General features: G+C 37.6%; 1 long non-coding RNA gene across 1 annotated transcript; it reads left to right on the forward strand.

Moving 5' to 3' along the window:
• The first annotated feature begins 5025 nt into the window (after positions 1-5025).
• Positions 5026-5689, forward strand: LOC119409185. Its single transcript, XR_005186769.1, has 3 exons — positions 5026-5064; positions 5145-5224; positions 5612-5689. It is a non-coding gene; the product is annotated as an uncharacterized LOC119409185 (long non-coding RNA).
• Positions 5690-6285: the final 596 nt, after the last annotated feature.

Here is a 6285-nt window from a genome sequence, read left to right on the forward strand (position 1 = left end):
TGAAAGTAGCTAAGGTAGTTCCTCTCTTTAAAAATGGTGATAAACGTATGTTCAATAATTATAGACCAATATCCTTATTACCACAATTCTCAAAAATTCTAGAAAAACTATTTGTGACCAGATTAGATAAATTTATTACTAAACAAAACATTCTAAGTAGCAGTCAGTATGGGTTTAGAGCAAAAAACTCTACATCAATGGCTCTCATGGAAATAATAGAACAAATAACTACTGCTGTCGATCAAAAACAGTATTGTGTTAGTATTTTTGTTTATTTAAAAAAAGCATTTGATACTATTGACCACACTATTCTCCTTGAAAAATTAAATAAACATGGACCAGCATTACACTGGGTATCTAGCTATTTAAAAGATAGGAAACAGTTTGTACAAATAAATGGTGTAAGATCTGACCTGTGCAATATCACTTGTGGAGTTCCTCAAGGCTCTGTACTTGGACCAAAGTTATTCATTTTATATGTGAATGACTTAGTGAATGTATCAGGACTCCTCAAATGTGTCCTTTTTGCAGATGACACCACATTTTTTTGTTTGGGTAAAGATGTAAAACGGATGTTGGAATTGATGAAGACAGAATTTGATAAAATACAAACTTGGTTTAAACTTAATAAATTATCATTAAATTTAGACAAAACTAAATACATGATATTTAGTAACAAAAAGAAAAATGTTGACGATCCATTTAAAATTGAGGGTGTTGAGATTTGTAGAGTTAATGAGATGAAATTTTTGAGTGTAATCATTGATGAACAGCTAACATGGAAAAATCACATAAATTTTGTAAGAACAAAAATAGCTAAATCTATTGCAGTACCATACAAAGTCAGGGAATTATTAAATGATAAAGCTCTGTACATGTTGTATAACACAATCATTGTTCCACATTTAATCTATTGCATTGATGTTTGGGGGAAAGCGTGTAAAACATTTACAAAACCTATTTTTATTTTACAGAAAAGAGCTATAAGAATTATCACCAGAAAGCATTACAGTCACCCATCAAGCACATTATTTTATCATCTGAAGTTATTGAAATTCCATGATTTAGTAGATTACAGTATTTTATCAGTTATGTATAGGGCTCAAAATAACACATTACCATTAAATATCCAAATAAATTTTGTTAAAAGACAAAGTTGTTATCATCTTAAGGGGATAGAGATATTTGTCAAACCAAAATTCAGAACTAGTCTGAAGGGAAGGTCTACCTCAATCCAAGGAGTTGGATTGTGGAATGGTCTAGAGAGTGATGTTAAAAATGCCAAGTCAATGTGTACATTTAAGAAAAAGATCAAAGCTGAATTGTTAAAAAAAAGTATATATGAAGTAGCTTAGTGTGTGTTTTGTATTAGAATTAGAAAAATTAGAAAGCTATTCATTTTGTTCTGTTACTTGAAAATGATTATGATTGAAATAATTGTTTGAAAAAAGGGGCAGATATAATAAGATTTTTTCTTCTTTCTGCTGCCTTTCATTTTAAATCTTTTGTATCTTTTTTATATTGTTATGGAATTGTTTTGTACTTTTTTAAAATGAATAAACTTTATACCATACCATGCTGCTAGAGTCTTAACCGGAGTTAGTAGGAGAGATCATATCTCTCCAGTTTTAGTTTCTCTCCATTGGCTCTCTGTCAAGTCCAGAATTGAATTCAAAATCTCACTTCAAAGCTCTCAACAACCTGGCTCCATCTTATATTACCGATTTTATTATTCCATATTTTCCTAACAGAGCACTTCGTTCTCAGACTGCAGGTTTACTTGTGGTTCCTAGAATTTACAAAAACAGAATGGGAGGCAGATCTTTCAGTTATCAGGCTCCTCTCTTGTGGAACCAACTTCCAATCTCTGTCCGTGAGGCTGACACATTATGCAGTTTTAAAACTAGGCTTAAGACTTTCCTTTTTGCTAAATCCTATAGTTAGGGTCGGCTTGGGTTTCCTGAGCTGTCCCTTAGTTATGCTGCTATAGGCTTAGACTGCTGGAGGACAAACTGACCACAATTTTCACTCTACTACTGTCTTTACTTACTCTGCTCAACCTATTTTGTATTTGTAATTGTTTTTCTATCCTTAACATGTGTTTTTTTTTTGTCTTTCAGATACACCTGGACCTATACCTGGATCTACCATTCTGTGTTCGTCTGTCTCTCCTTCCTGTCTTCTCAACCAGCCGGTCAAAGCAGATGGCCGCTTGTCCTAAGCCTGGTTCTGCTGGAGGTTTCTTCCTTTTAAAAGGGAGTTTTTCCTTTCCACTGTTTCCACTGTGCTTGCTCAGGATGGGAGACTGCAACAAAGCCAAGATTCAACTTGTCTACTGGATTCCTTAGATAGAGAACTTTACTAATTGGCGTTTATATATGTGAATGTTCCTGTAAAGTGCCCTGAGATTGTTAGGAGTGCGCGGGGAACCCAGATGGTATGAGACCCAGAACGAGGCAGACACAGGGGAAATACAAAAGAACAGTGTTTATTATGTACAGTGATATTAAAGCGTCCACAAGCTGCTTCACAGAGGCTCCTGGAAAGAGGGACGACAGGTTAATAGTTGTCCAACGGGGTAGGCCAGAGTGGTTTGTTTAATGAGCGTTTGTCCTTACAGTCCAAACCCGAGGAGGAGAGCTGGTCCTTCAGTCCAAGGAGAGCGAGCAGCAGAGGGAAATCCAACAAGGGTCCAAAGGGGAACGAGGAAGGCTGGCAACTGGAGGCAAAGAGGCACAAGGAATACCTGACAGGCCAAGGGATCCAGATCAGGTCACGAGGGAATCCAAAAAGCACGAGGAACCAGGAAACTGGAAAAAAGAGCAAAAGGTGAACAAATTCTTTTCACCAAGACATTTGCCTCACAACAGTACTATACCATAAGAGGTGATATGCTCCAGCGTTGAGTCACACCGGACTGCAGCCTTAAGTAAATGGAGAGGCTCATCAGGCTGATGGCCGCCAGGTGTTGGTAATCAGCAGCCATCAGCAAGGCAGGCTGCAGGCAGTGGGACCCTTACAGTACCCCCCCTCAAGAATCGCCTCCTGGCGACCTGAGACGCTTCTCGGGGTGGTCTCTGTAGAACCTGGAAATAAGGCTAGGATCAAGGATGAAGGACCTGGGGATCCACGACCTCTCCTCAGGACCGTACCCCTCCCAATCGACCAGGTATTGGAAGCCCCTACCCCTGCGTCTCACGTCCAAGATGGAACGGACGGAGAACACAGGGTGGTTGTCAATCAGGCGGGGCGGCGGAGGGAGGTCAGATAGAGGACACGGGAATGAGGGAGACAGGCTTAACCTGCGAGACGTGAAACGTTGGGTGGATACGCATGGCCCTGGGAAGCTGGAGGCGGACCGCAGAGGGGTTGATAATGCGGGTTCTATTGCCTGGGCTGAGAACATCACGCATCAAATGAGGGTGTTATCATTTATCATGAATGAGGGTTCTTTAAGGTTCATACTGATCTGGCTGTGACAGTTTATTGACATCAAATTGGCATCACTTATCATTATTACCATCTAATTAACGTTACCAGCAAAGTAAAGGGTTTTCTATTTTCTGATTTTACTTTTAAACATATAGATAGAGGGGTATTTTTAAAATATATCTTTAGCCAACCATTTGAAACTGTGAATTTACTGATTTTATTAAGCTATGTGTTAATAAATGATAATTGCTAGACTAGATTTTTTTGGATTTTTACATGTACTGAAATGATTATAGAACACTGTTTTGACATTACACATATTTATAGGTTGTGTTTACAATGCTAATCAATGGACTATATGCCACGGACTTCCATTCTAGCGCTTCCGCATTTATTAGCCACACTGAACACGTCCGGCTCTCAGGCAACACAGTGTTAGTAATGGCGTTTTTCACTCGTTCACTGCAGGACTTGCCGACAATGTCTGTTAATGATGTCTACAGAATTATTCAGACGTCCTCGAAAGCGCCTACATCCAAAAAGGACAAAGTATTTAAGCTTTATGTGTCCAACTACATAAATAACTATGAAGGTAAGTCGGTATTTGTTTTTCAGTTCACCAAACTGCCTCATATAGGCTACATATAACACAGCTAACATAGCTAATCTTGCGAAATTGTTGAGTAAACGTTAAGTGCTTTGTCTCTACAATGTTTCTGTTTAACACAAATCTTAGTTTCAAACAAGGAGGCAGGAGAAGTCACAGTTAGGGCTGAGTATTTCCGTTCCATGAAGAAGAACCAGAAGCCCCATTGTTTGAGTGTAAGTCAAAGGGACCCGACATGTTCACTACAGGGCTGTGTTTTAAGAAGCTAGTATGACTTTGAAGAAGTACACATTTTATATATGATAGTCAAACTAAATCACATAACATTAACTGGCTACACAAGTTATCTCTGATTGATTAAAGCAACAAAAAAAGCCCAACTTGTGTTTATTTTATTTATTTATTTCTGAGGTACACAAAGGAACAGTTGCTTCAGGTTTGTTATTTTCAAATCAAGTTTCTGTGAATTCTGTCACTGCAAAAAAAAAAGAAGAATATGATTGAACTGCATCAAATGGCACCTGGGTTGTCATGTAATACATAAACTTAGGGAGTATCAGAAAGAATATAACAGTAATGGTTCTCACAGAAATGAGATTGTGTTTTGAGTTCTTTTTAATTTAATGAGTAAAGTGAGCTTAGACAAAATATATTTTAATATATTTTACATGCTAAAGGTGTCTTAACATTTTTTCTCATTTCACTTTGATCATTTTTAATGATTACTTAAAAGGTTTATTAATGGTTTTATAATTATGGTTGTCTTTTTATAATAGCACTTGGAGCTGGTACATTTTGGTCTCTTAACAAATATTTGGTATTGTACACAGATGGTGCTGAGGGAATCAAAGCCGGTGGAGTTTCAGGGATGCCAGTGCACCTGTGTGGCAGGTACAGTCTTGTGCAGCCATGTGGCAGCTCTGCTATTCCAGATGGCTCACTACTCCCAGTTGAAGCTTCCAGCTGTACCTCCAGTCCTAAGCTGCACAGATACCGAACAGAAGTGGCATAAACCAAGGACAATGGTAACTACATATACATGAGTCTTTAATCCTGTTTATGAATTTTAGTTCAATATTTACAGCAATGTTGTTTTTGGATGCAGGGCATAAAACCTGGTCCAGTAAATGACATGGTCGTCCTGTCAGCAAGACCAAGAGAGAGGAAAATCTTTGAAGGAATTAGGTTTGTTTTAATTTAAAGACCACAGACACACATGCACAATAACACACATGCACAATTTTTTTTTTATTAATTTAATTTAAAAACAAAACAGAACACATATGTACAACAAAAACTTAATTTAACCACTTAAGTTTATTTTGTGGGCAGCACGGTGGTGCAACTAGTAGAAGCGAGTAAAAGATAATGGATGGATGGATGGATGGAAGTTTATTTTGTACTATATTAGAAATACTTTAAAAATGCAAATAAGTAAATAATTCAACTTCATTTTTAAACAAGACAATAATTTGAATACCTAAAATACAATAACATAGGCTTCATTTAGTATTAATTTTATCATTTGAATATTCATTTCTTGTTTATGACATAGTTTCCTTTTCCCCACAGAAGCAACTTGTATAAAGGTGCTACCAGCCCTCTTCCACTCATCTCCACCCTAAGGATACAGGATGTGTACAAGGGACTTCCAGCTGAAGAAGCACCAATGATAACCACAATGGTCAATTAAAGTGGCATTGTAAAGCAAAACCTTTGAATATATGTGATTAAATATATTGTTAATACCTGAGTCATGTTCCTTTTATTTTATTTTAGTTTTAATCAGTTAGAGTTATTTCTGTTTAAGGTCTGATACAAGTTATTCTGTATGAAATTTGCTACTTGACTGTCGTAATCGTACCCTCTTTGCAAACTGTTTCTGTTTCAACATTTTGTGCTCTAGATGAGTGGCATTATGATTATAGTGCAATCAAGGATGACTATAGTGTCAGGGTAGTCTTTGAAGTCTGCTGGTAGATTTTTGCGTATCTGGTCCTCCGGTATCCAGATCCTAATAGAACCTAATACTGTAAATAAAAAGTTGCTCCATGTTTTCACGATCCGGCTGACAGTGGACTGATGGACACCGTACCGGTCAGCAAGATCCCGTTGCTTGGACCCAAGGGCAAGGTAATTTAAAAACATAAAGAACTCATCAATGGGCTGCAAAGTACGAGTTGAGGGAGTGGAGTTGAGGGCAGTTCCTCTCAGTCCTTGGTGAACACTGACCATGGATGGCAGAG

This window comes from Nematolebias whitei, chromosome 4 (genome assembly GCF_014905685.2).
Source record: "Nematolebias whitei isolate Nwh7 chromosome 4, NemWhi1, whole genome shotgun sequence".
Lineage (NCBI taxonomy): Eukaryota > Metazoa > Chordata > Actinopteri > Cyprinodontiformes > Rivulidae > Nematolebias > Nematolebias whitei.